General features: G+C 39.4%; 65 non-coding genes across 65 annotated transcripts; all 65 read left to right on the top strand.

Annotated features, from left to right (window-relative positions):
- Positions 1 to 58: 58 nt before the first annotated feature.
- Positions 59 to 129, top strand: Trnag-gcc (transfer RNA glycine (anticodon GCC)). The gene has a single exon. It is a non-coding gene; the product is annotated as a tRNA-Gly (tRNA).
- A 369-nt stretch (positions 130 to 498) lies between these two features.
- Trnac-gca (transfer RNA cysteine (anticodon GCA)) lies at positions 499 to 569 on the top strand. Its single transcript has one exon. It is a non-coding gene; the product is annotated as a tRNA-Cys (tRNA).
- A 149-nt stretch (positions 570 to 718) lies between these two features.
- On the top strand, positions 719 to 789 carry Trnag-gcc (transfer RNA glycine (anticodon GCC)). Its single transcript has one exon. It is a non-coding gene; the product is annotated as a tRNA-Gly (tRNA).
- Positions 790 to 1,158: 369 nt separating this feature from the next.
- Trnag-gcc (transfer RNA glycine (anticodon GCC)) lies at positions 1,159 to 1,229 on the top strand. The gene has a single exon. It is a non-coding gene; the product is annotated as a tRNA-Gly (tRNA).
- An 812-nt stretch (positions 1,230 to 2,041) lies between these two features.
- Trnac-gca (transfer RNA cysteine (anticodon GCA)) lies at positions 2,042 to 2,112 on the top strand. The gene has a single exon. It is a non-coding gene; the product is annotated as a tRNA-Cys (tRNA).
- A 149-nt stretch (positions 2,113 to 2,261) lies between these two features.
- On the top strand, positions 2,262 to 2,332 carry Trnag-gcc (transfer RNA glycine (anticodon GCC)). The gene has a single exon. It is a non-coding gene; the product is annotated as a tRNA-Gly (tRNA).
- A 149-nt stretch (positions 2,333 to 2,481) lies between these two features.
- On the top strand, positions 2,482 to 2,552 carry Trnac-gca (transfer RNA cysteine (anticodon GCA)). The gene has a single exon. It is a non-coding gene; the product is annotated as a tRNA-Cys (tRNA).
- A 149-nt stretch (positions 2,553 to 2,701) lies between these two features.
- Trnag-gcc (transfer RNA glycine (anticodon GCC)) lies at positions 2,702 to 2,772 on the top strand. The gene has a single exon. It is a non-coding gene; the product is annotated as a tRNA-Gly (tRNA).
- A 370-nt stretch (positions 2,773 to 3,142) lies between these two features.
- On the top strand, positions 3,143 to 3,213 carry Trnag-gcc (transfer RNA glycine (anticodon GCC)). The gene has a single exon. It is a non-coding gene; the product is annotated as a tRNA-Gly (tRNA).
- A 149-nt stretch (positions 3,214 to 3,362) lies between these two features.
- Trnag-gcc (transfer RNA glycine (anticodon GCC)) lies at positions 3,363 to 3,433 on the top strand. The gene has a single exon. It is a non-coding gene; the product is annotated as a tRNA-Gly (tRNA).
- Positions 3,434 to 3,582: 149 nt separating this feature from the next.
- Trnag-ucc (transfer RNA glycine (anticodon UCC)) lies at positions 3,583 to 3,653 on the top strand. The gene has a single exon. It is a non-coding gene; the product is annotated as a tRNA-Gly (tRNA).
- A 149-nt stretch (positions 3,654 to 3,802) lies between these two features.
- Trnag-gcc (transfer RNA glycine (anticodon GCC)) lies at positions 3,803 to 3,873 on the top strand. Its single transcript has one exon. It is a non-coding gene; the product is annotated as a tRNA-Gly (tRNA).
- Positions 3,874 to 4,454: 581 nt separating this feature from the next.
- On the top strand, positions 4,455 to 4,525 carry Trnag-gcc (transfer RNA glycine (anticodon GCC)). Its single transcript has one exon. It is a non-coding gene; the product is annotated as a tRNA-Gly (tRNA).
- Positions 4,526 to 4,675: 150 nt separating this feature from the next.
- Positions 4,676 to 4,746, top strand: Trnag-gcc (transfer RNA glycine (anticodon GCC)). Its single transcript has one exon. It is a non-coding gene; the product is annotated as a tRNA-Gly (tRNA).
- Positions 4,747 to 4,895: 149 nt separating this feature from the next.
- Positions 4,896 to 4,966, top strand: Trnag-gcc (transfer RNA glycine (anticodon GCC)). Its single transcript has one exon. It is a non-coding gene; the product is annotated as a tRNA-Gly (tRNA).
- A 1,248-nt stretch (positions 4,967 to 6,214) lies between these two features.
- Trnac-gca (transfer RNA cysteine (anticodon GCA)) lies at positions 6,215 to 6,285 on the top strand. The gene has a single exon. It is a non-coding gene; the product is annotated as a tRNA-Cys (tRNA).
- A 589-nt stretch (positions 6,286 to 6,874) lies between these two features.
- On the top strand, positions 6,875 to 6,945 carry Trnag-acc (transfer RNA glycine (anticodon ACC)). The gene has a single exon. It is a non-coding gene; the product is annotated as a tRNA-Gly (tRNA).
- Positions 6,946 to 7,094: 149 nt separating this feature from the next.
- Trnag-ucc (transfer RNA glycine (anticodon UCC)) lies at positions 7,095 to 7,165 on the top strand. The gene has a single exon. It is a non-coding gene; the product is annotated as a tRNA-Gly (tRNA).
- A 148-nt stretch (positions 7,166 to 7,313) lies between these two features.
- Positions 7,314 to 7,384, top strand: Trnag-acc (transfer RNA glycine (anticodon ACC)). The gene has a single exon. It is a non-coding gene; the product is annotated as a tRNA-Gly (tRNA).
- A 149-nt stretch (positions 7,385 to 7,533) lies between these two features.
- Positions 7,534 to 7,604, top strand: Trnag-gcc (transfer RNA glycine (anticodon GCC)). The gene has a single exon. It is a non-coding gene; the product is annotated as a tRNA-Gly (tRNA).
- A 149-nt stretch (positions 7,605 to 7,753) lies between these two features.
- Trnas-gcu (transfer RNA serine (anticodon GCU)) lies at positions 7,754 to 7,824 on the top strand. Its single transcript has one exon. It is a non-coding gene; the product is annotated as a tRNA-Ser (tRNA).
- A 151-nt stretch (positions 7,825 to 7,975) lies between these two features.
- On the top strand, positions 7,976 to 8,046 carry Trnag-gcc (transfer RNA glycine (anticodon GCC)). The gene has a single exon. It is a non-coding gene; the product is annotated as a tRNA-Gly (tRNA).
- A 370-nt stretch (positions 8,047 to 8,416) lies between these two features.
- Positions 8,417 to 8,487, top strand: Trnag-gcc (transfer RNA glycine (anticodon GCC)). Its single transcript has one exon. It is a non-coding gene; the product is annotated as a tRNA-Gly (tRNA).
- Positions 8,488 to 8,637: 150 nt separating this feature from the next.
- Positions 8,638 to 8,708, top strand: Trnag-ucc (transfer RNA glycine (anticodon UCC)). The gene has a single exon. It is a non-coding gene; the product is annotated as a tRNA-Gly (tRNA).
- A 150-nt stretch (positions 8,709 to 8,858) lies between these two features.
- Trnac-gca (transfer RNA cysteine (anticodon GCA)) lies at positions 8,859 to 8,929 on the top strand. Its single transcript has one exon. It is a non-coding gene; the product is annotated as a tRNA-Cys (tRNA).
- Positions 8,930 to 9,078: 149 nt separating this feature from the next.
- Positions 9,079 to 9,149, top strand: Trnag-gcc (transfer RNA glycine (anticodon GCC)). The gene has a single exon. It is a non-coding gene; the product is annotated as a tRNA-Gly (tRNA).
- Positions 9,150 to 9,298: 149 nt separating this feature from the next.
- On the top strand, positions 9,299 to 9,369 carry Trnag-gcc (transfer RNA glycine (anticodon GCC)). Its single transcript has one exon. It is a non-coding gene; the product is annotated as a tRNA-Gly (tRNA).
- Positions 9,370 to 9,518: 149 nt separating this feature from the next.
- Positions 9,519 to 9,589, top strand: Trnac-gca (transfer RNA cysteine (anticodon GCA)). Its single transcript has one exon. It is a non-coding gene; the product is annotated as a tRNA-Cys (tRNA).
- Positions 9,590 to 9,738: 149 nt separating this feature from the next.
- On the top strand, positions 9,739 to 9,809 carry Trnag-gcc (transfer RNA glycine (anticodon GCC)). The gene has a single exon. It is a non-coding gene; the product is annotated as a tRNA-Gly (tRNA).
- A 589-nt stretch (positions 9,810 to 10,398) lies between these two features.
- On the top strand, positions 10,399 to 10,469 carry Trnag-gcc (transfer RNA glycine (anticodon GCC)). The gene has a single exon. It is a non-coding gene; the product is annotated as a tRNA-Gly (tRNA).
- Positions 10,470 to 10,618: 149 nt separating this feature from the next.
- Trnag-ucc (transfer RNA glycine (anticodon UCC)) lies at positions 10,619 to 10,689 on the top strand. The gene has a single exon. It is a non-coding gene; the product is annotated as a tRNA-Gly (tRNA).
- Positions 10,690 to 11,498: 809 nt separating this feature from the next.
- On the top strand, positions 11,499 to 11,569 carry Trnag-ucc (transfer RNA glycine (anticodon UCC)). The gene has a single exon. It is a non-coding gene; the product is annotated as a tRNA-Gly (tRNA).
- Positions 11,570 to 13,037: 1,468 nt separating this feature from the next.
- Positions 13,038 to 13,108, top strand: Trnag-ccc (transfer RNA glycine (anticodon CCC)). The gene has a single exon. It is a non-coding gene; the product is annotated as a tRNA-Gly (tRNA).
- A 149-nt stretch (positions 13,109 to 13,257) lies between these two features.
- Positions 13,258 to 13,328, top strand: Trnag-gcc (transfer RNA glycine (anticodon GCC)). Its single transcript has one exon. It is a non-coding gene; the product is annotated as a tRNA-Gly (tRNA).
- A 150-nt stretch (positions 13,329 to 13,478) lies between these two features.
- Trnag-ccc (transfer RNA glycine (anticodon CCC)) lies at positions 13,479 to 13,549 on the top strand. Its single transcript has one exon. It is a non-coding gene; the product is annotated as a tRNA-Gly (tRNA).
- A 149-nt stretch (positions 13,550 to 13,698) lies between these two features.
- Trnag-gcc (transfer RNA glycine (anticodon GCC)) lies at positions 13,699 to 13,769 on the top strand. The gene has a single exon. It is a non-coding gene; the product is annotated as a tRNA-Gly (tRNA).
- A 150-nt stretch (positions 13,770 to 13,919) lies between these two features.
- Positions 13,920 to 13,990, top strand: Trnag-gcc (transfer RNA glycine (anticodon GCC)). The gene has a single exon. It is a non-coding gene; the product is annotated as a tRNA-Gly (tRNA).
- Positions 13,991 to 14,360: 370 nt separating this feature from the next.
- On the top strand, positions 14,361 to 14,431 carry Trnac-gca (transfer RNA cysteine (anticodon GCA)). Its single transcript has one exon. It is a non-coding gene; the product is annotated as a tRNA-Cys (tRNA).
- A 149-nt stretch (positions 14,432 to 14,580) lies between these two features.
- Positions 14,581 to 14,651, top strand: Trnag-gcc (transfer RNA glycine (anticodon GCC)). Its single transcript has one exon. It is a non-coding gene; the product is annotated as a tRNA-Gly (tRNA).
- Positions 14,652 to 15,240: 589 nt separating this feature from the next.
- On the top strand, positions 15,241 to 15,311 carry Trnaw-cca (transfer RNA tryptophan (anticodon CCA)). The gene has a single exon. It is a non-coding gene; the product is annotated as a tRNA-Trp (tRNA).
- Positions 15,312 to 16,339: 1,028 nt separating this feature from the next.
- Trnag-ccc (transfer RNA glycine (anticodon CCC)) lies at positions 16,340 to 16,410 on the top strand. The gene has a single exon. It is a non-coding gene; the product is annotated as a tRNA-Gly (tRNA).
- A 149-nt stretch (positions 16,411 to 16,559) lies between these two features.
- On the top strand, positions 16,560 to 16,630 carry Trnag-gcc (transfer RNA glycine (anticodon GCC)). Its single transcript has one exon. It is a non-coding gene; the product is annotated as a tRNA-Gly (tRNA).
- Positions 16,631 to 16,780: 150 nt separating this feature from the next.
- Trnag-ccc (transfer RNA glycine (anticodon CCC)) lies at positions 16,781 to 16,851 on the top strand. The gene has a single exon. It is a non-coding gene; the product is annotated as a tRNA-Gly (tRNA).
- Positions 16,852 to 17,221: 370 nt separating this feature from the next.
- Trnag-acc (transfer RNA glycine (anticodon ACC)) lies at positions 17,222 to 17,292 on the top strand. Its single transcript has one exon. It is a non-coding gene; the product is annotated as a tRNA-Gly (tRNA).
- Positions 17,293 to 17,661: 369 nt separating this feature from the next.
- Trnag-gcc (transfer RNA glycine (anticodon GCC)) lies at positions 17,662 to 17,732 on the top strand. The gene has a single exon. It is a non-coding gene; the product is annotated as a tRNA-Gly (tRNA).
- Positions 17,733 to 17,880: 148 nt separating this feature from the next.
- On the top strand, positions 17,881 to 17,951 carry Trnag-gcc (transfer RNA glycine (anticodon GCC)). Its single transcript has one exon. It is a non-coding gene; the product is annotated as a tRNA-Gly (tRNA).
- Positions 17,952 to 18,101: 150 nt separating this feature from the next.
- On the top strand, positions 18,102 to 18,172 carry Trnag-acc (transfer RNA glycine (anticodon ACC)). Its single transcript has one exon. It is a non-coding gene; the product is annotated as a tRNA-Gly (tRNA).
- A 369-nt stretch (positions 18,173 to 18,541) lies between these two features.
- On the top strand, positions 18,542 to 18,612 carry Trnag-gcc (transfer RNA glycine (anticodon GCC)). Its single transcript has one exon. It is a non-coding gene; the product is annotated as a tRNA-Gly (tRNA).
- Positions 18,613 to 18,761: 149 nt separating this feature from the next.
- Trnag-gcc (transfer RNA glycine (anticodon GCC)) lies at positions 18,762 to 18,832 on the top strand. The gene has a single exon. It is a non-coding gene; the product is annotated as a tRNA-Gly (tRNA).
- A 1,252-nt stretch (positions 18,833 to 20,084) lies between these two features.
- On the top strand, positions 20,085 to 20,155 carry Trnag-gcc (transfer RNA glycine (anticodon GCC)). Its single transcript has one exon. It is a non-coding gene; the product is annotated as a tRNA-Gly (tRNA).
- A 590-nt stretch (positions 20,156 to 20,745) lies between these two features.
- On the top strand, positions 20,746 to 20,816 carry Trnag-gcc (transfer RNA glycine (anticodon GCC)). Its single transcript has one exon. It is a non-coding gene; the product is annotated as a tRNA-Gly (tRNA).
- A 150-nt stretch (positions 20,817 to 20,966) lies between these two features.
- On the top strand, positions 20,967 to 21,037 carry Trnag-gcc (transfer RNA glycine (anticodon GCC)). The gene has a single exon. It is a non-coding gene; the product is annotated as a tRNA-Gly (tRNA).
- A 149-nt stretch (positions 21,038 to 21,186) lies between these two features.
- On the top strand, positions 21,187 to 21,257 carry Trnag-acc (transfer RNA glycine (anticodon ACC)). The gene has a single exon. It is a non-coding gene; the product is annotated as a tRNA-Gly (tRNA).
- A 150-nt stretch (positions 21,258 to 21,407) lies between these two features.
- On the top strand, positions 21,408 to 21,478 carry Trnag-gcc (transfer RNA glycine (anticodon GCC)). Its single transcript has one exon. It is a non-coding gene; the product is annotated as a tRNA-Gly (tRNA).
- Positions 21,479 to 21,627: 149 nt separating this feature from the next.
- On the top strand, positions 21,628 to 21,698 carry Trnag-gcc (transfer RNA glycine (anticodon GCC)). Its single transcript has one exon. It is a non-coding gene; the product is annotated as a tRNA-Gly (tRNA).
- Positions 21,699 to 22,288: 590 nt separating this feature from the next.
- On the top strand, positions 22,289 to 22,359 carry Trnag-gcc (transfer RNA glycine (anticodon GCC)). Its single transcript has one exon. It is a non-coding gene; the product is annotated as a tRNA-Gly (tRNA).
- A 149-nt stretch (positions 22,360 to 22,508) lies between these two features.
- On the top strand, positions 22,509 to 22,579 carry Trnag-gcc (transfer RNA glycine (anticodon GCC)). The gene has a single exon. It is a non-coding gene; the product is annotated as a tRNA-Gly (tRNA).
- A 370-nt stretch (positions 22,580 to 22,949) lies between these two features.
- On the top strand, positions 22,950 to 23,020 carry Trnag-gcc (transfer RNA glycine (anticodon GCC)). Its single transcript has one exon. It is a non-coding gene; the product is annotated as a tRNA-Gly (tRNA).
- A 369-nt stretch (positions 23,021 to 23,389) lies between these two features.
- Positions 23,390 to 23,460, top strand: Trnac-gca (transfer RNA cysteine (anticodon GCA)). Its single transcript has one exon. It is a non-coding gene; the product is annotated as a tRNA-Cys (tRNA).
- A 589-nt stretch (positions 23,461 to 24,049) lies between these two features.
- On the top strand, positions 24,050 to 24,120 carry Trnag-acc (transfer RNA glycine (anticodon ACC)). The gene has a single exon. It is a non-coding gene; the product is annotated as a tRNA-Gly (tRNA).
- A 150-nt stretch (positions 24,121 to 24,270) lies between these two features.
- Positions 24,271 to 24,341, top strand: Trnag-gcc (transfer RNA glycine (anticodon GCC)). Its single transcript has one exon. It is a non-coding gene; the product is annotated as a tRNA-Gly (tRNA).
- A 590-nt stretch (positions 24,342 to 24,931) lies between these two features.
- On the top strand, positions 24,932 to 25,002 carry Trnag-gcc (transfer RNA glycine (anticodon GCC)). The gene has a single exon. It is a non-coding gene; the product is annotated as a tRNA-Gly (tRNA).
- A 149-nt stretch (positions 25,003 to 25,151) lies between these two features.
- Positions 25,152 to 25,222, top strand: Trnag-gcc (transfer RNA glycine (anticodon GCC)). Its single transcript has one exon. It is a non-coding gene; the product is annotated as a tRNA-Gly (tRNA).
- A 150-nt stretch (positions 25,223 to 25,372) lies between these two features.
- Positions 25,373 to 25,443, top strand: Trnag-gcc (transfer RNA glycine (anticodon GCC)). The gene has a single exon. It is a non-coding gene; the product is annotated as a tRNA-Gly (tRNA).
- A 370-nt stretch (positions 25,444 to 25,813) lies between these two features.
- Positions 25,814 to 25,884, top strand: Trnag-gcc (transfer RNA glycine (anticodon GCC)). Its single transcript has one exon. It is a non-coding gene; the product is annotated as a tRNA-Gly (tRNA).
- The last annotated feature ends 60 nt before the right edge of the window (positions 25,885 to 25,944 follow it).

Here is a 25,944-nt window from a genome sequence, read left to right as displayed (position 1 = left end):
TCAAAGCATTAATGACAAAATGGCAAAGGAAAGAATTATGTTCTGTGAACGATATATCGCATCGGTGGTTCAGTGGTAGAATGCTCGCCTGCCACGCGGGCGGCCCGGGTTCGATTCCCGGTCGATGCAATGAAATTTTTAAAACTCATTAATGAAGAATACATAAAAAATAAGTAAATAATAAGAGTGTAATTTCGATTCCTTTTGTTGGAATGACATTCCAAGCATTAATTACAAAATGGCCAAGGAAAGAATTATGTTCTGTGAACGATATATCGCATCGGTGGTTCAGTGGTAGAATGCTCGTCTGCCACGCGGGCGGCCCGGGTTCGATTCCCTGTAAATGCAATGAAATTTTGTCAAACTCATTAATGGAGAATACATAAAAAACGAAGTAAATAATGAGAGTGTAATTTCGATTTCTTTTGTTGTAATGACATTCAAAGCATTAATGACAAAATGGCAAAGGAAAGAATTATGTTCTGTTAACGATATATCGCATCGGTGGTTCAGTGGTAGAATGCTCGCCTGCAACGCGGGCGGCGCGGGTTCGATTCCCGGTCGAGGCAATGAAATTTTGTCAAACTCATTAATGAAGAATACATAAAAAATAAGTAAATACTGAGAGTGTAATTTCGATTCCTTTTGTTGGAATGACATTCAAAGCATTAAGGACAAAATGGCAAAGGAAAGAATTATGTTCTGTGAACGATATATCGCATTGGTGGTTCAGTGGTAGAATGCTCGCCTGCCACGCGGGCGGCCCGGGTTCGATTCCCGGTCGATGCAATGAAATTTTGTCAAACTCATTAATGAAGAATACATCAAAAAAAAAAAAATAATGAGAGTGTAATTTCGATTCCTTTTGTTGGAATGACATTCAAAGCATTAATGACAAAATGGCAAAGGAAAGAATTATGTTCTGTGAACGATATATCGCATCGCTGGTTCGGTGGTAGAATGCTCGCCTGCCACGCGGGCGGCCCGGGTTCGATTCCCGGTCGATGCAATGAAATTTTGTCAAACTCATTAATGAAGAATACATAAAAAATAAGAAAATAATGAGAGTCTAATTTCGATTCCTTTTGTTGGAATGACATTCAAAGCATTAATGACAAAATGGCAAAGGAAAGAATTATGTTCTGTGAACGATATATCGCATCAGTGGTTCAGTGGTAGAATGCTCGCCTGCCACGCGGGCGGCCCGGGTTCGATTCCCGGTCGATGCAATGAAATTTTGTCAAACTCATTAATGAAGAATACATCAAAAATAAGTAAATAATGAGAGTGTAATTTCGATTCCTTTTGTTGGAATGACATTCAAAGCATTAATTACAAAATGGCCAAGGAAAGAATTATGTTCTGCGAACGATATATCGCATCGGTGGTTCAGTGGTAGAATGCTCGCCTGCCACGCGGGCGGCCCGGGTTCGATTCCCGGTAAATGCAATGAAATTTTGTCAAACTCAGTAATGGAGAATACATAAAAAACGAAGTAAATAATGAGAGTGTAATTTCGATTTCTTTTGTTGTAATGACATTCAAAGCATTAATGACAAAATGGCAAAGGAAAGAATTATGTTCTGTTAACGATATATCGCATCGGTGGTTCAGTGGTAGAATGCTCGCCTGCCACGCGATCGGCCCGGGTTCGATTCCCGTTAAATGCAATGAAATTTTGTCAAACTCATTAATGGAGAATACATAAAAAACGAAGTAAATAATGAGAGTGTAATTTCGATTTCTTTTGTTGTAATGACATTCAAAGCATTAATTACAAAATTGCAAAGGAAAGAATTATGTTCTGTGAACGATATATCGCATCGGTGGTTCAGTGGTAGAATGCTCGCCTGCCACGCGGGCGGCCCGGGTTCGATTCCCGGTAAATGCAATGAAATTTTGTCAAACTCATTAATGGAGAATACATAAAAAACGAAGTAAATAATGAGAGTGTAATTTCGATTTCTTTTGTTGTAATGACATTCAAAGCATTAATTACAAAATGGCAAAGGAAAGAATTATGTTCTGTTAACGATATATCGCATCGGTGGTTCAGTGGTAGAATGCTCGCCTGCAACGCGAGCGGCGCGGGTTCGATTCCCGGTCGAGGCAATGAAATTTTGTCAAACTCATTAATGAAGAATACTTAAAAAATAAGTAAATACTGAGAGTGTAATTTCGATTCCTTTTGTTGGAATGACATTCAAAGCATTAAGGACAAAATGGCAAAGGAAAGAATTATGTTCTGTGAACGATATATCGCATCGGTGGTTCAGTGGTAGAATGCTCGCCTGCCACGCGGGCGGCCCGGGTTCGATTCCCGGTCGATGCAATGAAATTTTGTCAAACTCATTAATGAAGAATACATAAAAAATAAGAAAATAATGAGAGTGTAATTTCGATTCCTTTTGTTGGAATGACATTCAAAGCATTAATGACAAAATGGCAAAGGAAAGAATTACGTTCTGTGAACGATATATCGCATCGCTGGTTCAGTGGTAGAATGCTCGCCTGCAACGCGGGCGGCCCGTGTTCGATTCCCGGTCGATGCAATGAAATTGTGTCAAACTCATTAATGAAGAATAAATCAAAAATAAGTAAATAATGAGAGTGTAATTTCGATTCCTTTTGTTGGAATGACATTCAAAGCATTAATGACAAAATGGCAAAGGAAAGAATTATGTTCTGTGAACGATATATCGCATCGGTGGTTCAGTGGTAGAATGCTCGCCTGCCACGCGGGCGGCCCGGGTTCGATTCCCGGTCGATGCAATGAAATTTTGTCAAACTCATTAATGAAGAATACATAAAAAACGAAGCAAATAATGAGAGTGTAATTTCGATTCCTTTTGTTGGAATGACATTCAAAGCATTAATGACAAAATGGCAAAGGAAAGAATTATGTTCTGTGAACGATATATCGAATCGGTGGTTCAGTGGTAAAATGCTCGCCTTCCACGCAGGCGGCCCGGGCTCGATTTCCGGTCGATACAATGAAATTTTGTCAAACTCATTAATGAAGAATACATCAAAAATACGTAAATAATGAGAGTGTAATTTCGATTCCTTTTGTTGGAATGACATTCAAAGCATTAATGACAAAATGGCAAAGGAAAGAATTATGTTCTGTGAACGATATATCGCATCGGTGGTTCAGTGGTAGAATGCTCGCCTGCCACGCGGGCGGCCCGGGTTCGATTCCCGGTCGATGCAATGAAATTTTGTTAAACTCATTAATGAAGAATACATCAAAAATAAGTAAATAATGAGAGTGTAATTTCGATTCCTTTTGTTGGAATGACATTCAAAGCATTAATGACAAAATGGCAAAGGAAAGAATTATGTTCTGTGAACGATATATCGCATCGGTGGTTCAGTGGTAGAATGCTCGCCTGCCACGCGGGCGGCCCGGGTTCGATTCCCGGTCGATGCAATGAATTTTTGTCAAACTCATTAATGAAGAATACATCAAAAATAAGTAAATAATGAGAGTGTAATTTCGATTCCTTTTGTTGGAATGACATTCAAAGCATTAATGACAAAATGGCAAAGGAAAGAATTATGTTCTGTGAACGATATGTCGCATCGGTGGTTCAGTGGTAAAATGCTCGCCTTCCACGCGGGCGGCCCGGGTTCGATTCCCGGTCGATACAATGAAATTTTGTCAAACTCATTAATGAAGAATACATAAAAAATAAGTAAATAATGAGAGTGTAATTTCGATTCCTTTTGTTGGAATGACATTCAAAGCATTAATGACAAAATGGCAAAGGAAATAATTATGTTCTGTGAACGATATATCGCATCGGTGGTTCAGTGGTAGAATGCTCGCCTGCCACGCGGGCTGCCCGGGTTCGATTCCCGGTCGATGCAATGAAATTTTGTTAAACTCATTAATGAAGAATACATCAAAAATAAGTAAATAATGAGAGTGTAATTTCGATTCCTTTTGTTGGAATGACATTCAAAGCATTAATGACAAAATGGCAAAGGAAAGAATTATGTTCTGTGAACGATATATCGCATCGGTGGTTCAGTGGTAGAATGCTTGCCTGCCGCGCGGGCGGCCCGGGTTCGATTCCGGGTCGATGCAATGAAATTTTGTAAAACTCATTAATGAAGAATACATCGTAAATAATGAGAGTGTAATTTCGATTCCTTTTGTTGGAATGACATTCAAAGAATTAATGACAAAATGGCAAAGGAAAGAATTATGTTCTGTGAACGATATATCGCATCGGTTGTTCAGTGGTAGAATGCTCGCCTGCCGCGCGGGCGGCCCGGGTTCGATTCCGGGTCGATGCAATGAAATTTTGTAAAACTCATTAATGAAGAATACATCAAAAATAAGTAAATAATGAGAGTGTAATTTCGATTCCTTTTGTTGGAATGACATTCAAAGCATTAATGACAAAATGGCAAAGGAAAGAATTATGTTCTGTAAACGATATATCGCATCGGTGGTTCAGTGGTAGAATGCTCGCCTGCCACGCGGGCGGCCCGGGTTCGATTCCCGGTCGATGCAAGGAAATTTTGTCAAACTCATTAATGAAGAATACATAAAACGCGAAGCAAATAATGAGAGTGTAATTTCGATTCCTTTTGTTGGAATGACATTCAAAGCATTAATGACAAAATGGCAAAGGAAAGAATTATGTTCTGTGAACGATATATCGCATCGGTGGTTCAGTGGTAGAATGCTCGCCTGCCACGCGGGCGGCCCGGGTTCGATTCCCGGTCGATGCAATGAAATTTTGTCAAACTCATTAATAAAGAATACATCAAAAATAGGTAAATAATGAGAGTGTAATTTCGATTCCTTTTGTTGGAATGACATTCAAAGCATTAATGACAAAATGGCAAAGGAAAGAATTATGTTCAGTGAACGATATATCGCATCGGTGGTTCAGTGGTAGAATGCTCGCCTGCCACGCGGGCGGCCCGGGTTCGATTCCCGGTCGATGCAATGAAATTTTGTCAAACACATTAATGAATAATACATCAAAAATAAGTAAATAATGAGAGTGTAATTTCGATTCCTTTTGTTGGAATGACATTCAAAGCATTAATGACAAAATGGCAAAGGAAAGAATTATGTTCTGTGAACGATATATCGCATCGGTGGTTCAGTGGTAGAATGCTCGGCTGCCGCGCGGGCGGCCCGGGTTCGATTCCCGGTCGATGCAATGAAATTTTGTCAAACTCATTAATGAAGAATACATCAAAAATAAGTAAATAATGAGAGTGTAATTTCGATTCCTTTTGTTGGAATGACATTCAAAGCATTAATGACAAAATGGCAAAGGAAAGAATTATGTTCTGTAAACGATATATCGCCTCGGTTGTACAGTGGTAGAATGCTCGCCTGCCACGCGGGCGGCCCGGGCTCGATTCCCGGTCGATGCAATTAAATTTTGTCAAACTCATTAATGAAGAATACATAAAAAACGAAGCAAATAATGAGAGTGTAATTTCGATTTCTTTGTTGGAATGACATTCAAAGCATTAATGACAAAATGGCAAATGAAAGAATTATGTTCTGTGAACGATATATCGCATCGGTTGGTCAGTGGTAGAATGCTCTCCTGCCACGCGGGCGGCCCGGGTTCGATTCCCGGTCGATGCAATGAAATGTTTGTCAAACTCATTAATCAAGAATACATGAAAAATAAGTAAATAATGAGAGTGTAATTTCGATTCCTTTTGTTGGAATGACATTCAAAGCATTAATGACAAAATGGCAAAGGAAAGAATTATGTTCTGTGAACGTTATATCGCATCGGTGGTTCAGAGGTAGAATGCTCGCCTGCCACGCGGGCGGCCCGGATCGATTCCCGGTCGATGCAATAAAATTTTGTCAAACTCATTAATGAAGAATACATCAAAAATAAGTAAATAATGAGAGTGTAATTTCGATTCCTTTTGTTGGAATGACATTCAAAGCATTAATGACAAAATGGCAAAGCAAAGAATTATGTTCTGTGAACGATATATCGCATCGGTGGTTCAGTGGTAGAATGATCGCCTGCCACGCTGGCGGCCCGGGTTCGATTCCCGGTCGATGCAATGAAATTTTGTCAAAACATTAATGAAGAATACATCAAAAACAAGTAAATAATGAGAGTGTAATTTCGATTCCTTTTGTTGGAATGACATTCAAAGCATTAATGACAAAATGGCAAAGGAAAGAATTATGTTCTGTGAACGATATATCGCATCGGTAGTTTAGTGGTAGAATGCTCGCCTGCAACGCGGGCGGCCCGGGTTCCATTCCCGGTCGATGCAATGAAATTTTGTCGAACTTATTAATGAAGAATACATCACAAATAAGTAAATAATGAGAGTGTAATTTCGATTTCTTTTGTTGGAATGACATTCAAAGAATTAATAACAAAATGGCAAAGGAAAGAATTATGTTCTGGGAACGATATATCGCAGCGTTGGTTCAGTGGTAGAATGCTCGCCTGCCACGCGGGCTGCCCGGGTTCGATTCCCGGTAAATGCAATTAAGTTTTGTCAAACTCATTAATGAAGAATACATAAAAAACGAAGTAAATAATGAGAGTGTAATTTGAGTTGCTTTTGTTGGAATGGCATTCAAAGCATTAATGACAAAATGGCAAAGGAAAGAATTATGTTCTGTGAACGATATATCGCATCGGTGGTTCAGTGGTAAAATGCTCGCCTTCCACGCGGGCGGCCCGGGTTCGATTCCCAGTAAATGCAAGGAAATTTCGTCAAACTCATCAAAGAAGAATACATAAAAAATAAGTAAATAATGAGAGTGTAATTTCGATTCCTTTTGTTGGAATGACTTTCAAAGCATTAATGACAAAATGTCAAAGGAAAAAATTACGTCTGTGAACGATATATTCCATCGGTGGTTCAGTGGTAGAATGCTCGCCTACCACGCGGGCGGCCCGGGTTCGATTCCCGGTCGATGCAATGAAATTTTCTCAAACTCATTAATGAAGAATACATCAAAAATAAGTAAATAATGAGAGTGTAATTTCGATTCCTTTTGTTGGAATGACTTTAAAAGCATTAATGACAAAATGGCAAAGGAAAGAATTATGTTCCGTTAACGATATATCGCATCGGTGGTTGAGTGGTAAAATGCTCGCCTTCCACGCGGGCGGCCCGGGTTCGATTCCCGGTCGATGCAATGAAATTTTGTAAAACTCATTAATGAAGAATACATCAAAAATAAGTAAATAATGAGAGTGTAATTTCGATTTCTTTTGTTGGAATTACTTTCAAAGCATTAATGACAAAATGGCAAAGGAAAAAATTATGTCTGTGAACGATATATTCCATCGGTGGTTCAGTGGTAGAATGCTCGCCTACCACGCGGGCGGCCCGGGTTCGATTCCCGGTCGATGCAATGAAATTTTCTCAAACTCATTAATGAAGAAAACATCAAAAATAAGTAAATAATGAGAGTGTAATTTCGATTCCTTTTGTTGGAATGACATTCAAAGCATTAATGACAAAATGGCAAAGGAAAGAATTCTGTTCTGTGAATGATATATCGAATCGGTGGTTCAGTGGTAGAATGCTCGCCTGCCACGCGGGCGGCCCGGGTTCGATTCCCGGTCGATGCAATGAAATTTTGTCAAACTCATTAATGAAGAATACATCAGAAATAATTAAATAATGAGAGTGTAATTTCGATTCCTTTTGTTGGAATGACATTCAAAGCATTAATGACAAAATGGCAAAGGAAAGAATTATGTTCTGCGAACGATATATCGCATCGGTGGTTCAGTGGTAGAATTCTCGCCTGCTACGCGGGCGGCCCGGGTTCGATTCCCGGTCGATGCAATGGAATTTTATCAAACTCCTTAAGGAAGAATACATAAAAAAATAAGTAAATAATTAGAGTGTAATTTCGATTCCTTTTGTTGAAATGACATTCAAAGCATTAATGACAAAAATGGCAAAGGAAAGAATTATGTTCTGTGAACGATATATCGCATCGGTGGTTCAGTGGTAGAATGCTGGCCTGCCACGCGGGCGGCCCGGGTTCGATTCCCGGTCGATGCAATGAAATTTTGTCAAACTCATTAATTAAGAATACATAAAAAACGAAGTAAATAATGAGAGTGTAATTTCGATTGCTTTTGTTGGGATGACATTAAAAGCATTAATGACAAAATTGCAAAGGAAAGAATTATGTTCTGTGAACGATACATCGCATCGGTGGTTCGGTGGTAGAATGCTCGCCTGCCACGCGGGCGGCCCGGGTTCGATTCTCGGTCGATGCAATGAACTTTTGTCGAACTTATTAATGAAGAATACATCAAAAATAAGTAAATAATGAGAGTGTAATTTCGATTGCTTTTGTTGGAATGACATTCAAAGCATTAATGACAAAATGGCAAAGGAAAGAATTATGTTCTGTGAACGATATATCGCATCGGTGGTTCAGTGGTAGAATGCTCGCCTGCCACGCGGGCGGCCCGGGTTTGATTCCCGGTCGATGCAATGAAATGTTTGTCAAACTCATTAATGAAGAATACATAAAAAATAAGTAAATAATGAGAGTGTAATTTCGATTCCTTTTGTTGGAATGACATTCAAAGCATTAATGACAAAATGGCAAAGGAAAGAATTATGTTCTGTGAATGATATATCGCATCGGTGGTTCAGTGGTAGAATGCTCGCCTTCCACGCGGGCGGCCCGGGTTCGATTCCCGGTCGATGCAATGAAATTTTGTCAAACTCATTAAGGAAGAATACATAAAAAAATAAGTAAATAATTAGACTGTAATTTCGATTCCTTTTGTTGAAATGACATTCAAAGCATTAATGACAAAATGGCAAAGGAAAGAATTATGATCTGTGAACGATATATCGCATCGGTGGTTCAGTGGTAGAATGCTCGCCTGCAACGCGGGCGGCCCCGGTTCGATTCCCGGTCGATGCAATGAAATTTTGTCAAACTCATTAATGAAGAATACATCAGAAATAATTAAATAATGAGAGTGTAATTTCGATTCCTTTTGTTGGAATGACATTCAAAGCATTCATGAAAAAATGGCAAAGGAAAGAATTATGTTTTGTGAACGATATATCGCATCGGTGGTTCAGTGGTAGAATGCTCGCCTGCCACGCGGGCGGCCCGGGTTCGATTCCCGGTCGATGCAATGCAATTTTGTCAAACTCATTAATGAAGAATATCTCAGAAGTAAGTAAATAATGAGAGTGTAATTTCGATTCCTTTTGTTGGAATGACATTCAAAGCATTAATGACAAAATGGCAAAGGAAAGAATTATGTTCTGTGAACGATATATCGCATCGGTGGTTCAGTGGTAGAATGCTCGCCTGCCACGCGGGCGGCCCAGGTTCGATTCCCGGTCGATGCAATGAAATTTTGTCAAACTCATTAATGACGAATACATGCAAAATAAGTAAATAATGAGAGTGTAATTTCGATTCCTTTTGTTGGAATGGCATTCAAAGCATTAATGACAAAATGGCAAAGGAAAGAATTATGTTCTGTGAACGATATATCGCATCGGTGGTTCAGTGGTAGAATGCTCGGCTGCAACACGGGGGGCCCGGTTTCGATTCCCGGTCGATGCAATAAAATTTTGTCAAACTAATTTATTAAGAATACCTCAAAAATAATTAAATAATGAGAGTGTAATTTCGATTCCTTTTGTTGGAATGACATTCAAAGCATTAATGACAAAATGGCAAAGGAAAGAATTATGTTCTGTGAACAATATATCGCATCGGTGGTTCAGTGGTAGAATGCTCGCCTGCCACGCGGGCGGCCCGGGTTCGATTCCCGGTCAATGCAATAAAATTTTGTCAAACTCATTAATGAAGCATACATCAAAAATAAGTAAATAATGAGAGTGTAATTTCGATTCCTTTTGTTGGAATGACATTCAAAGCATTAATGACAAAATGGCAAAGGAAAGAATTATGTTCTGTGAACGATATATCGCATCGGTGGTTCAGTGGTAGAATGCTCGCCTGCCAGTCTGGCGGTCCGGGTTCGATTCCGGGCCGATGCAATGAAATTTTGTCAAACTCATTAATGAAGAATACATCAGAAATAAGTAAATAATGAGAGTGTAATTTCGATTCCTTTTGTTGGAATGACATTCAAAGCATTAATGACAAAATGGCAAAGGAAAGAATTATGTTCTGTCAACGATATATCGCATCGGTGATTCAGTGGTAGGATGCTCGCCTGCCTCGCGGGCGGCCCGGGTTCGATTCCCGGTCGATGCAATGAAATTTTGTCAAACTCATTAATAAAGAATACATTAGAAATAATTAAATAATGAGAGTGTAATTTCGATTCCTTTTGTTGGAATGACATTCAAAGCATTAATGACAAAATGGCAAAGGAAAGAATTATGTTCTGTGAACGATATATCGCATCGGTGGTTCAGTGGTAGAATGCTCGCCTGCCACGCGGGCGGCCCGGGTTCGATTCCCGGTCGATGCAATGAAATTTTGTCAAACCCATTAATGAAGAATACATCAAAAATAAGTAAATAATGAGAGTGTAATTTCGATTCCTTTTGTTGGAATGACATTCAAAGCATTAATGACAAAATGGCAAAGGAAAGAATTATGTTCTGTGAACGATATATCGCATCGGTGGTTCAGTGGTAGAATGCTCGCCTTCCACACGGGCGGCCCGGGTTCGATTCCTGGTCGATGTAATGAAATTTTGTCAAACTCATTAATGAAGAATACATCAGAAATAAGTAAATAATGAGAGTGTAATTTCGATTCCTTTTGTTGGAATGACATTCAAAGCATTAATGACAAAATGCCAAAGGAAAGAATCATGTTCTGTTAACGATATATTGCATCGGTGGTTCAGTGGTAGACTGCTCGCCTGCCACACGGGCGGCCCGGGTTCGATTCCCGGTCGATGCAATGAAACTTTGTCAAACTCATTAATGAAGAATACATCAAAAATAAGTAAATAATGAGAGTGTAATTTCGATTCCTTTTGTTGGAAAGACATTCAAAGCATTAATGACAAAATGGCAAAGGAAAGAATTATGTTCTGTGAACGATATATCGCATCGGTGATTCAGTGGCAGAATGCTCGCCTGCCACGCTGGCGGCCCGGTTTCGATTCCCGGTCGATGCAATGAAATTTTGTAAAACTCATTAATGAAGAATACATCAAAAATAAGTAAATAATAAGAGTGTAATTTCGATTCCTTATGTGGGAATGATATTCAAAGCATTAATGACAAAATGGCAAAGGAAAGAATTATGTTCTGTGAACGATATATCGCATCGGTTGTTCAGTGGTAGAATGCTCGCCGACCACGCGGGCAGCTCGAGTTCGATTCCCGGTCGATGCAATGAAATTTTGTCAAACTCTTTAATGAACAATGCATCAAAAATAAGTAAATAATGAGAGTGTAATTTCGATTCCTTTTGTTGGAATGACATTCAAAGCATTAATGACAAAATGGCAAAGGAAAGAATTATGTTCTGTGAACGATATATCGCATCGGTGGTTCAGTGGTAGAATGCTCGCCTTCCACACGGGCGGCCCGGGTTCGATTCCTGGTCGATGTAATGAAATTTTGTCAAACTCATTAATGAAGAATACATCAGAAATAAGTAAATAATGAGAGTGTAATTTCGATTCCTTTTGTTGGAATGACATTCAAAGCATTAATGACAAAATGCCAAAGGAAAGAATCATGTTCTGTTAACGATATATTGCATCGGTGGTTCAGTGGTAGACTGCTCGCCTGCCACACGGGCGGCCCGGGTTCGATTCCCGGTCGATGCAATGAAACTTTGTCAAACTCATTAATGAAGAATACATCAAAAATAAGTAAATAATGAGAGTGTAATTTCGATTCCTTTTGTTGGAAAGACATTCAAAGCATTAATGACAAAATGGCAAAGGAAAGAATTATGTTCTGTGAACGATATATCGCATCGGTGATTCAGTGGCAGAATGCTCGCCTGCCACGCTGGCGGCCCGGTTTCGATTCCCGGTCGATGCAATGAAATTTTGTAAAACTCATTAATGAAGAATACATCAAAAATAAGTAAATAATGAGAGTGTAATTTCGATTCCTTATGTGGGAATGATATTCAAAGCATTAATGACAAAATGGCAAAGGAAAGAATTATGTTCTGTGAACGATATATCGCATCGGTTGTTCAGTGGTAGAATGCTCGCCGACCACGCGGGCAGCTCGAGTTCGATTCCCGGTCGATGCAATGAAATTTTGTCAAACTCTTTAATGAACAATGCATCAAAAATAAGTAAATAATGAGAGTGTAATTTCGATTCCTTTTGTTGGAATGACATTCAAAGCATTAATGACAAAATGGCAAAGGAAAGAATTATGTTCTGTGAACGATATATCGCATCGGTGGTTCAGTGGTAGAATGCTCGCCTGCCACTGTGGCAGCCTTGGTTCGATTCCCGGTCGATGCAATGAAATTTTTCAAACTCATTTTCGAAGAATACATAAAGATTAAGTAAATAATGAGAGTGTAATTTCGATTCCGTTTGTTGGAATGACATTCAAAGCATTAATGACAAAATGGCAAAGGAAAGAATTATGTTCTGTGAACGATATATCGCATCGGTGGTACAGTGGTAGAATGCTCGCCTGCCACTGTGGCAGCCCGGGTTCGATTCCCGGTCGATGCAATGAAATTTTGTCAAACTCATTAATGAAGAACACATCTAAAATAAGTAAATAATGAGAGTGTAATTCCGATTCCTTTTGTTGGAATGACATTCAAAGCATTAATGACAAAAGGGCAAAGGAAAGAATTATGTTCTGTGAACGATATATCGCATCGGTGGTTCAGTGGTAGAATGCTAACCTGCCACGCGGGCGGCCCGGGTGCGATTCCCGGTCGATGCAATGAAATTTTTTCAAACTCATCAATGAAGAACACATCTAAAATAAGTAAATAATGAGAGTGTAATTTCGATTCCTTTTGTTGGAATGACATTCAAAGCATTAATGACAAAATGGCAAAGGAAAGAATTATGTTCTGTGAACGATATATCGCATCGGTGGTTCAGTGGTAGAATGCTCGCCTCCCACGCGGGCGGCCCGGGTTCGATTCCCGGTCGATGCAATGAAACTTTGTCAAACTCTTTAATTAACAATACATCAAAAATAATTAAATAATGAGAGTGTAATTTCGATTCCTTTTGTTGGAATGACATTCAAAGCATTAATGACAAAATGGCAAAGGAAAGAATTATGTTCTGTGAACGATATATCGCATCGGTGGTTCAGTGGGAGAATGCTCGCCTGCCACGCGGGCGGCCCGGGTTCGATTCCCGGTCGATGCAATGAAATTTTGTAAAACTCATTAATGAAGAATACATAAAAAACGAAGTAAATAATGAGAGTGTAATTTCGATTCCTTTTGTTGGAATGACATTCAAAGCATTAATGACAAAATGGCAAAGGAAAGAATTATGTTCTGTGAACGATATATCGCATCGGTGGTTCAGTGGTAGAATGCTCGCCTCCCACGCGGGCGGCCCGGGTTCGATTCCCGGTCGATGCAATGAAACTTTGTCAAACTCTTTAATTAACAATACATCAAAAATAAGTAAATAATGAGAGTGTAATTTCGATTCCTTTTGTTGGAATGACATTCAAAGCATTAATGAAAAAATGGCAAAGGAAAGAATTATGTTCTGTGAACGATATATCGCATCGGTGGTTCAGTGGTAGAATGCACGCCTGCCACGCGGGCGGCCCGGGTTCGATTCCCGGTCGATGCAATGAAATTTTGTCAAACTCAATTATGAAGAATACATAAAAATATAAGTAAATAATGAGAGTGTAATTTCGATTCCTTTTGTTGGAATGACATTCAAAGCATTAATGACAAAATGGCAAAGGAAAAAATTATGTTCTGTGAACGATATATCGCATCGGTGGTTCAGTGGTAGAATGCTCGCCTGCCACGCGGGCGGCCCGGGTTCGATTCCCGGTCGATGCAAAGAAATTTTGTAAAACTCATTAATGAAGAATACATAAAAAACGAAGTAAATAATGAGAGTGTAATTTCGATTCCTTTTGTTGGAATGACATTCAAAGCATTAATGACAAAATGGCAAAGGAAAGAATTATGTTCTGTGAACGATATATCGCATAGGTGGTTCAGTGGTAGAATGCTCGCCTGCCACGCGGGCGGCCCGGGTTCGATTTCCGGTCGATACAATGAAATTTTGTCAAACTCATTAATGAAGAATACATAAAAATTAAGTAAATAATGAGAGTGTAATTTCGATTCCTTTTGTTGGAATGACATTCAAAGCATTAATGACAAAATGGCAAAGGAAAGAATTATGTTCTGTGAACGATATATCGCATCGGTGGTTCAGTGGTAGAATGCTCGCCTGCAACGCGGGCGGCCCGGGTTCGATTTCCGGTCGATACAATGAAATTTTGTCAAACTCATTAATGAAGAATTCATAAAAATTAAGTAAATAATGAGAGTGTAATTTCGATTCCTTTTGTTGGAATGACATTCAAAGCATTAATGACAAAATGGCAAAGGAAAGAATTATGTTCTGTGAACGATATATCGCATCGGTGGTTCAGTGGTAGAATGCTCGCCTGCCACGCGGTCGGCCCGGGTTCGATTCCCGGTCGATGCAATGAAATTTTGTCAAACTCTTTAATGAACAATACATCAAAAATAAGTAAATAATGAGAGTGTAATTTCGATTCCTTTTGTTGGAATGACATTCAAAGCATTAATTGCAAAATGGCAAAGGAAATAATTATGTTCTGTGAACGATATATCGCATCGGTGATTCAGTGGCAGAATGCTCGCCTGCCACGCTGGCGGCCCGGTTTCGATTCCCGGTCGATGCAATGAAATTTTGTAAAACTCATCAATGAAGAACACATCTAAAATAAGTAAATAATGCGAGTGTAATATCGATTCCTTTTGTTGGAATGACATTCAAAGCATTAATGACAAAATGGCAAAGGAAAGAAATATGTTCTGTAAACGATATATCGCATCGGTTGTTCAGTGGTAGAATGCTCGCCGACCACGCGGGCAGCTCGAGTTCGATTCCCGGTCGATGCAATGAAATTTTGTCAAACTCTTTAATGAACAATGCATCAAAAATAAGTAAATAATGAGAGTGTAATTTCGATTCCTTTTGTTGGAATGACATTCAAAGCATTAATGACAAAATGGCAAAGGAAAGAATTATGTTCTGTGAACGATATATCGCATCGGTGGTTCAGTGGTAGAATGCTCGCCTCCAACGTTGGCGGCCCGGGTTCGATTCCCGGTCGATGCAATGAAATTTTGTCAAACTCATCAATGAAGAACACATCTAAAATAAGTAAATAATGCGAGTGTAATATCGATTCCTTTTGTTGGAATGACATTCAAAGCATTAATGACAAAATGGCAAAGGAAAGAAATATGTTCTGTGAACGATATATCGCATCGGTGGTTCAGTGGTAGAATGCTCGCCTGCCACTGTGGCAGCCTTGGTTCGATTCCCGGTCGATGCAATGAAATTTTTCAAACTCATTAATGAAGAATACAAAAAAATTAAGTAAATAATGAGAGTGTAATTTCGATTCCTTTTGTTGGAATGACATTCAAAGCATTAATGACAAAATGGCAAAGGAAAGAATTATGTTCTGTGAACGATATATCGCATCGGTGGTTCAGTGGTAGAATGCTCGCCTGCCACGCGGGCGGCCCGGTTTCGATTTCCGGTCGATACAATGAAATTATGTCAAACTCATTAACGAAGAATACATAAAGATTAAGTAAATAATGAGAGTGTAATTTCGATTCCGTTTGTTGGAATGACATTCAAAGCATTAATGACAAAATGGCAAAGGAAAGAATTATGTTCTGTGAACGATATATCGCATCGGTTGTACAGTGGTAGAATGCTCGCCTGCCACTGTGGCAGCCCGGGTTCGATTCCCGGTCGATGCAATGAAATTTTGTCAAACTCATTAATGAAGAACACATCTAAAATACGTAAATAATGAGAGTGTAATTCCGATTCCTTTTGTTGGAATGACATTCAAAGCATTAATGACAAAAGGGCAAAGGAAAGAATTATGTTCTGTGAACGATATATCGCATCGGTGGTTCAGTGGTAGAATGCTAACCTGCCACGCGGGCGGCCCGGGTGCGATTCCCGGTCGATGCAATGAAATTTTTTCAAACTCATCAATGAAGAACACATCTAAAATAAGTAAATAATGAGAGTGTAATTTCGATTCCTTTTGTTGGAATCACATTCAAAGCATTAATGACAAAATGGCAAAGGAAAGAATTATGTTCTGTGAACGATATATCGCATCGGTGGTTCAGTGGTAGAATGCTCGCCTCCCACGCGGGCGGCCCGGGTTCGATTCCCGGTCGATGCAATGAAACTTTGTCAAACTCTTTAATTAACAATACATCAAAAATAATTAAATAATGAGAGTGTAATTTCGATTCCTTTTGTTGGAATGACATTCAAAGCATTAATGACAAAATGGCAAAGGAAAGAATTATGTTCTGTGAACGATATATCGCATCGGTGGTTCAGTGGGAGAATGCTCGCCTGCCACGTGGGCGGCCCGGGTTCGATTCCCGGTCGATGCAATGAAATTTTGTAAAACTCATTAATGAAGAATACATAAAAAACGAAGTAAATAATGAGAGTGTAATTTCGATTCCTTTTGTTGGAATGACATTCAAAGCATTAATTACAAAATGGCAAAGGAAAGAATTATGTTCTGTGAACGATATATCGCATCGGTGGTTCAGTGGTAGAATGCTCGCCTCCCACGCGGGCGGCCTGGGTTCGATTCCCGGTCGATGCAATGAAACTTTGTCAAACTCTTTAATTAACAATACATCAAAAATAAGTAAATAATGAGAGTGTAATTTCGATTCCTTTTGTTGGAATGACATTCAAAGCATTAATGAAAAAATGGCAAAGGAAAGAATTATGTTCTGTGAACGATATATCGCATCGGTGGTTCAGTGGTAGAATGCACGCCTGCCACGTGGGCGGCCCGGGGTCGATTCCCGGTCGATGCAATGAAATTTTGTCAAACTCATTAATGAAGAATACATAAAAAACGAAGTAAATAATGAGAGTGTAATTTCGATTCCTTTTGTTGGAATGACATTCAAAGCATTAATGACAAAATGGCAAAGGAAAGAATTATGTTCTGTGAACGATATATCGCATCGGTGGTTCAGTGGTAGAATGCTCGCCTACCACTGTGGCGGCCCGGGTTCGATTCCCGGTCGATGCAATGAAATTTTGTCAAACTCATTAATGAAGAATACATCAAAAATTAGTAAATAATGAGAGTGTAAGTTGGATTCCTTTTGTTGGAATGACATTCAAAGCATTAATAACAAAATGGCAAAGGTTAGAATTATGTTCTGTGAACGATATATCGCATCGGTGGTTCAGTGGTAGAATGCTCGCCTGCCACTGTGGCGGCCCGGGTTCGATTCCCGGTCGATGCAATGAAATTTTGTCAAACTCATTAATGAAGAATACATAAAAACGAAGTAACTAATTAGAGTGTAATTTCGATTCCTTTTGTTGGAATGACATTCAAAGCATTAATGACAAAATGGCAAAGGAAAGAATTATGTTCTGTGAACGATATATCGCATCGGTGGTTCAGTGGTAGAATGCTCGCCTGCCACGCGGGCGGCCCGGGTTCGATTCCCGGTCGATGCAATGAAATTTTGTCAAACTCATTAATGAAGAATACATCAAAAATTAGTAAATAATGAGAGTGTAATTTGGATTCCTTTTGTTGGAATGACATTCAAAGCATAATGACAAAATGGCAAAGGAAAGTATTATGTTCTGTGAACGATATATCGCATCGGTGGTTCAGTGGTAGAATGCTCGCCTGCCACGCGGGCGGCCCGGGTTCGATTCCCGGTCGATGCAAAGAAATTTTGTAAAACTCATTAATGAAGAATACATAAAAAACGAAGTAAATAATGAGAGTGTAATTTCGATTCCTTTTGTTGGAATGACATTCAAAGCATTAATGACAAAATGGCAAAGGAAAGAATTATGTTCTGTGAACGATATATCGCATCGGTGGTTCAGTGGTAGAATGCTCGCCTACCACTGTGGCGGCCCGGGTTCGATTCCCGGTCGATGCAATGAAATTTTGTCAAACTCATTAATGAAGAATACATCAAAAATTAGTAAATAATGAGAGTGTAAGTTGGATTCCTTTTGTTGGAATGACATTCAAAGCATTAATAACAAAATGGCAAAGGTTAGAATTATGTTCTGTGAACGATATATCGCATCGGTGGTTCAGTGGTAGAATGCTCGCCTGCCACTGTGGCGGCCCGGGTTCGATTCCCGGTCGATGCAATGAAATTTTGTCAAACTCATTAATGAAGAATACATAAAAACGAAGTAACTAATTAGAGTGTAATTTCGATTCCTTTTGTTGGAATGACATTCAAAGCATTAATGACAAAATGGCAAAGGAAAGAATTATGTTCTGTGAACGATATATCGCATCGGTGGTTCAGTGGTAGAATGCTCGCCTGCCACGCGGGCGGCCCGGGTTCGATTCCCGGTCGATGCAAAGAAATTTTGTCAAACTCATTAATGAAGAATACATCAAAAATTAGTAAATAATGAGAGTGTAAGTTGGATTCCTTTTGTTGGAATGACATTCAAAGCATTAATGAAAAAATGGCAAAGGAAAGAATTATGTTCTGTGAACGATATATCGCATCGGTGGTTCAGTGGTAGAATGCTCGCCTGCCACGCAGGCGGCCCGGGTTCGATTCCCGGTCGATGCAATGAAATTTTGTCAAACTCATTAATGAAGAATACATCAAAAATAAGTAAATAATGAGAGTGTAATTTCGATTCCTTTTGTTGGAATGACATTCAAAGCATTAATGACAAAATGGCAACGGAAAGAAATATGTTCTGTGAACGATATATCGCATCGGTGGTTCAGTGGTAGAAGGCTGGCCTGCCACGCGGGCGGCCCGGATTCGATTCCGGGTCGATGCAATGAAATTTTTTCTAACTCATTTATGAAGAATACATAAAAAACGAAGTAAATAATGAGAGTGTAATTTCGATTCCTTTTGTTGGAATGACATTCAAAGCATTAATGACAAAATGGCAAAGGAAAGAATTATGTTCTTTGAACGATATATCGCATCGGTGATTCAGTGGTAGAATGCTCGCCGACAATGCAGGCGGGCCGGGTTCGATTCCCGGTCGAAGGAATGAAATTTTGTCAAACTCATTAATGAAGAATACATCAAAAACGAAGTAAATAATGAGCGTGTAATTTCGATTCCTTTTGTTGGAATGACATTCAAAGCATTAATGACAAAATGGCAAAGGAAAGAATTGTGTTCTGCGAGAGATATGTCGCATTGGTGGTTCAGTTGTAGAATGCTCGGCTGCCACACGGGCGGCCAAGGTTCGATTCCCGGTCGATGCAATGAAATTTTGTCAAACTCATTAAATAAGAATACACAAAAAACGAAGTAAATAATGAGCATGTAATTTCGATTCCTTTTGTTGGAATGACATTCAAAGCATTAATGACAAAATGGCAAAGGAAAGAATTATGTTCTGTGAACGATATATCGCATCGGTGGTTCAGTGGTAGAATGCTCGGCTGCCACACGGTGGCCCGGGTTCGATTCCGGGTCGATGCAATGAAATTTTTTCAAACTCATTAATGAAGAATACATCAAACATAAGTAAATAATGAGCATGTAAATTCGATTCCTTTTGTTGGAATGACATTCAAAGCATTAATTACAAAATGGCAAAGGAAAGAATTATGTTCTGTGAACGATATATCGACTCGGTGGTACAGTGGTAGAATGCTCGCCTGCCACGCGGGCGGCCCGATTTCGATTCCCGGTCGATGCAATGAAATGTTGTCAAACTCATTAATGAAGAATACATAAAAAACGACGTATATAATGAGAGTGTAATTTCGATTCCTTTTGTTGGAATGACATTCAAAGCATTAATGACAAAATGGCAAAGGAAAGAATTATGTTCTGTGAACGATATACCGCATCGGTGGTTCAGTGGTAGAATGCTCGCCTGCCACGCGGGCGGCCCGAGTTCGATTCCCGGTCGATGCAATGAAATTTTGTCAAACTCATTAATGAAGAATACATAAAAATCGAAGTAAATAATGAGAGTGTAATTTCGATTCCTTTTGTTGGAATGACATTCAAAGCATTAATGACAAAATGGCAAAGGAAAGAATTATGTTCTGTGAACGATATATCGCATCGGTGGTTCAGTGGTAGAATGCTCGCCTGCCGCGGTAGCGGCCCGGGTATGATTCCCGATCGATGATATGAAATTGTCTCAACTCAATAATGAAGAATACTTCAAAAAGTAAGTAAATAATGAGAGTGTAATTCCGATTCCTTTTGTTGGAATGACATTCAAAGCATTAATGACAAAATGGCAAAGGAAAGAATTATGTTCTGTGAACGATATATCGCATCGGTGGTTCAGTGGTAGAATGCTCGCCTGCCACTGTGGCGGCCCGGGTTCGATTCCCGGTCGATGCAATAAAATTTTGTCAAACTCATTAATGAAGAATACATCTAAAATAAGTTAATAATGAGAGTGTAATTTCGATTCCTTTTGTTGGAATGACATTCAAAGCATTAATGACAAAATGGCAAAGGAAAGAATTATGTTCTGTGAACGATATATCGCATCGGTGGTTCAGTGGTAGAATGCTCGCCTGCCACGCGGGCGGCCCGGGTTCGATTCCTGGTCGATGCAATGAAATTTTGTCAAACTCAATAATGAAGAATACATAAAAGACGAAGTAAATAATGAGAGTGTAATTTCGATTCCTTTTGTTGGAATGACATTCAAAGCATTAATGACAAAATGGCAAAGGACAGAATTATGTTCTGTGAAGGATATATCGCATCGGTGGTTCAGTGGTAGAATGCTCGCCTGCCACGCGGGCGGCCCGGGTTCTATTCCCGGTCGATGCAATGTAATTTTGTCAAACTCATTAATGAAGAATACATAAAAAATAAGTAAATAATGAGAGTGTAATTTCGATTCCTTTTGTTGGAATGACATTCAAAGCATTAATGACAAAATGGCAAAGGAAAGAATTATGTTCTGTGAACGATATATCGCATCGGTGGTTCAGTGGTAGAATGCTCGCCTACCACGCGGGCGGCCCGGGTTCGATTCCCGGTCGATGCAATGAAATTTTGTCAAACTCATTAATGAAGAATACATAAAAAACGAAGTAAATAATGAGAGTGTAATTTCGATTCCTTTTGTTGGAATGACATTCAAAGCATTAATGACAAAATGGCAAAGGAAAGAATTATGTTCTGTGAACGATATATCGCATCGGTGGTTCAGTGGTAGAATGCTTGCCTGCCACGCGGGCGGCCCGGGTTCGATTCCCGGTCGATGCAATGAAATTTTGTCAAACTCATTAATGAAGAATACATCAAAAATAAGTAAATAATGAGAGTGTAATTTCGATTCCTTTTGTTGGAATGACATTCAAAGCATTAATGACAAAATGGCAAAGGAAAGAATTATGTTCTGTGAACGATATATCGCATCGGTGATTCAGTGGTAGAATGCTTGCCTGCCACGCGGGCGGCCCGGGTTCGATTCCCGGTCGATGCAATGAAATTTTGTCAAACTCATTAATGAAGAATACATCAAAAATAAGTAAATAATGAGAGTGTAATTTCGATTCCTTTTGTTGGAATGACATTCAAAGCATTAATGACAAAATGGCAAAGGAAAGAATTATGTTCTGTGACCGATATATCGCATCGGTTGTTCAGTGGTAGAATGCTCGCCTGCTACGCGGGCGGCCGGGGTTCAATTCCCGGTCCCATGCAATGAAATTTTGTCAAACTCATTAATGAAGAATACATCAAAAATAAGTAAATAATGAGAGTGTAATTTCGATTCCTTTTGTTGGAATGACATTCAAAGCATTAATGACAAAATGGCAAAGGAAAGAATTATGTTCTGTGAACGATATATCGCATCGGTGGGTCGGTGGTAGAATGCTCGCCTGCCACGCGGGCGGCCTGGGTTCGATTCCCGGTCGATGCAATGAAATTTTGTCAAACTCATTAATCAAGAATGCATCAAAAATAAGTAAATAATGAGAGTGTAATTTCGATTCCTTTTGCTGGAATGACATTCAAAGCATTAATGACCAGATGGCAAAGGAAAGAATTATGTTCTGTGAACGATATATCGCATCGGTGGTTCAGTGGTAGAATGCTCGCCTGCCACGCGGGCGGCCCGGGTTCGATTCCCGGTCGATGCAATGAAATTTTGTCAAACTCATTAATGAAGAATACATCAAAAATAAGTAAATAATGAGAGTGTAATTTCGATTCCTTTTGTTGGAATGACATTCAAAGCATTAATGACAAAATGGCAAAGGAAAGAATTATGTACTGTGAACGATATATCGCATCGGTGGTTCAGTGGTAGAATGCTCGCCTGCCACGCGGGCGGCCCGGGTTCGATTCCCGGTCGATGCAATGAAATTTTTTCAAACTCAATTATGAAGAATACATAAAAAACGAAGTAAATAATGAGAGTGTAATTTCGATTCCTTTTGTTGGAATGACATTCAAAGCATTAATGACAAAATGGCAAAGGAAAGAATTATGTTCTGTGAACGATATATCGCATCGGTGGTTCAGTGGTAGAATGCTCGCCTGCCACACGGGCGGCCCGGGTTCGATTCCCGGTAGATGCAATGAAATATTGTCAAACTCATTAATGAAGAATACATCAAAAATAAGTAAATAATGAGAGTGTAATTTCGATTCCTTTTGTTGGAATGACATTCAAAGCATTAATGACAAAATGACAAAGGAAAGAAATATGTTCTGTTAACGATATATCGCATCGGTGGTTCAGTGGTAGAATGCTCGCCTGCCACGCGGGCGGCCCGTGTTCGATTCCCGGTCGATGCAATGAAATTTTGTCAAACTCATTAATGAAGAATACATCAAAAATAAGTAAATAATGAGAGTGTAATTTCGATTCCTTTTATTGGAATGACATTCAAAGCATTAATGACAAAATGGCAAAGGAAAGAATTATGTTCTGTGAACCATATATCGCATCGGTGGTTCAGTGGTAGAATGCTCGGCTGCAACACGGAGGGCCCGGGTTCGATTCCGGGTCGATGCAATGAAATTTTGTTAAACTCATTAATCAAGAATACATCAAAAATAAGTAAATAATGAGAGTATAATTTCGATTCCTTTTGTTGGAATGACATTCAAAGCATTAATGACAAAATGGCAAAGGAAAGAATTATGTTCTGTGAACGATATATCGCATCGGTGGTTCAGTGGTAGAATGCTCGCCTGCAACGCGGGCGGCCTGGGTCCGATTCCCGGTCGATGCAATGAAATTTTGTCAAACTCATTAATGAAAAATACATCAAAAACGAAGTAAATAATGAGAGTGTAATTTCGATTCCTTTTGTTGGAATGACATTCAAAGCATTAATGACAAAATGGCAAAGGAAAGAATTATGTTCTGTGAACGATATAACGTATCGGTGGTTCAGTGGTAGAATGCTCGCCTGCCACGCAGGCGGCCCGGGTTCGATTCCCGGTCGATGCAATGAAATTTTGTCAAACTCATAATGAAGAATACATCAAAAAGAAGTAAATAATGAGAGTGTGATTTCGATTCCTTTTGTTGGAATGACATTCAAAGCATTAATGACAAAATGGCAAAGGAAAGAATTATGTTCTGTGAACGATATATCGCATCGGTTGTTCAGTGGTAGAATTCTCGGCTGTAACACGGGGGGCCCGGGTTCGATTCCGGGTCGATGCAATGAAATTTTGTCAAACTCATTAATCAAGAATACATCAAAAATCATTAAATAATGAGAGTGTAATTTCGATTCCTTTTGTTGGAATGACATTCAAAGCATTAATGACAAAATGGCAAAGGAAAGAATTATGTTCTGTGAACTATATATCGCATCGGTGGTTCAGTGGTAGAATCCTCGCCTACCACGCGGGCGGCCCGGTTTCGATTCCCGGTCGATGCAATGAAATTTTGTCAAACTCATTAATGAAGAATACAGAAAAAACGAAGTAAATAATGAGAGTGTAATTTCGATTCCTTTTGTTGGAATGACATTCAAAGCATTAATGACAAAATGGCAAAGGAAAGAATTATGTTCTGTGAACGATATATCGCATCGGTGGTTCAGTGGTAGAATGCTCGCCTGCCACGCGGGCGGCCCGGGTTCGATTCCCGGTCGATGCAATGAAATTTTGTCAAACTCATTAATGAAGAATATATCAAAAATAAGTAAATAATGAGAGTGTAATTTCGATTCCTTTTGTTGGAATGACATTCAAAGCATTAATGACAAAATGGCAAAGGAAAGAATTATGTTCTGTGAACGATATATCGCATCGGTGATTCAGTGGTAGGATGCTTGCCTGCCACGCGGGCGGCCCGGGTTCGATTCCCGGTCGATGCAATGAAATTTTGTCAAACTCATTAATGAAGAATACATCAAAAATAAGTAAATAATGAGAGTGTAATTTCGATTCCTTTTGTTGGAATGACATTCAAAGCATTAATGACAAAATGCCAAAGGAAAGAATTATGTTCAGTGACCGATATATCGCATCGGTGGTTCAGTGGTAGAATGCTCGCCTGCCACGCGGGCGGCCGGGGTTCAATTCCCGGTCCCATGCAATGAAATTTTGTCAAACTCATTAATGAAGAATACATCAAAAATAAGTAAATAATGAGAGTGTAATTTCGATTCCTTTTGTTGGAATGACATTCAAAGCATTAATGACAAAATGGCAAAGGAAAGAATTATGTTCTGTGAACGATATATCGCATCGGTGGTTCAGTGGTAGAATGCTCGCCTGCCACGCGGGCGGCCTGGGTTCGATTCCCGGTCGATGCAATGAAATTTTGTCAAACTCATTAATCAAGAATGCATCAAAAATAAGTAAATAATGAGAGTGTAATTTCGATTCCTTTTGCTGGAATGACATTCAAAGCATTAATGACCAGATGGCAAAGGAAAGAATTATGTTCTGTTAACGATATATCGCATCGGTGGTTCAGTGGTAGAATGGTCGCCTGCCACGCGGGCGGCCCGGGTTCGATTCCCGGTCGATGCAATGAAATTTTGTCAAACTCAATTATGAAGAATACATAAAAAACGAAGTAAATAATGAGAGTGTAATTTCGATTCCTTTTGTTGGAATCACATTCAAAGCATTAATGACAAAATGGCAAAGGAAAGAATTATGTTCTGTGAACGATATATCGCATCGGTGGTTCAGTGGTAGAATGCTTGCCTGCCACGCGGGCGGCCCGGGTTCGATTCCCGGTCGATGCAATGAAATTTTGTCAAACTCATTAATGAAGAATACATCAAAAATAAGTAAATAATGAGAGTGTAATTTCGATTCCTTTTGTTGGAATGACATTCAAAGCATTAATGACAAAATGGCAAAGGAAAGAATTATGTTCTGTGAACGATATATCGCATCGGTGGTTCAGTAGTAGAATGCTCGCCTGCCACGCGGGACGCCCGGGTTCAATTCCCGGTCCCATTCAATGAAATTTTGTCAAACTCATTAATGAAGAATACATCAAAAATAAGTAAATAATGAGAGTGTAATTTCGATTCCTTTTGTTGGAATGACATTCAAAGCATTAATGACAAAATGGCAAAGGAAAGAATTATGTTCTGTGAACGATATATCGCATCGGTGGTTCAGTGGTAGAATGCTCGCCTGCCACGCGGGCGGCCTGGGTTCGATTCCCGGTCGATGCAATGAAATTTTGTCAAACTCATTAATGAAGAATACATCAAAAATAAGTAAATAATGAGAGT

The sequence above is a fragment of the Euprymna scolopes genome, chromosome 7, assembly GCF_053919585.1.
Source record: "Euprymna scolopes isolate OS-2025 chromosome 7, ASM5391958v1, whole genome shotgun sequence".
NCBI lineage: Eukaryota > Metazoa > Mollusca > Cephalopoda > Sepiida > Sepiolidae > Euprymna > Euprymna scolopes.
Note: the sequence above shows the minus strand (reverse complement) of the source record. Positions and strands in the feature narration are given on the sequence as shown.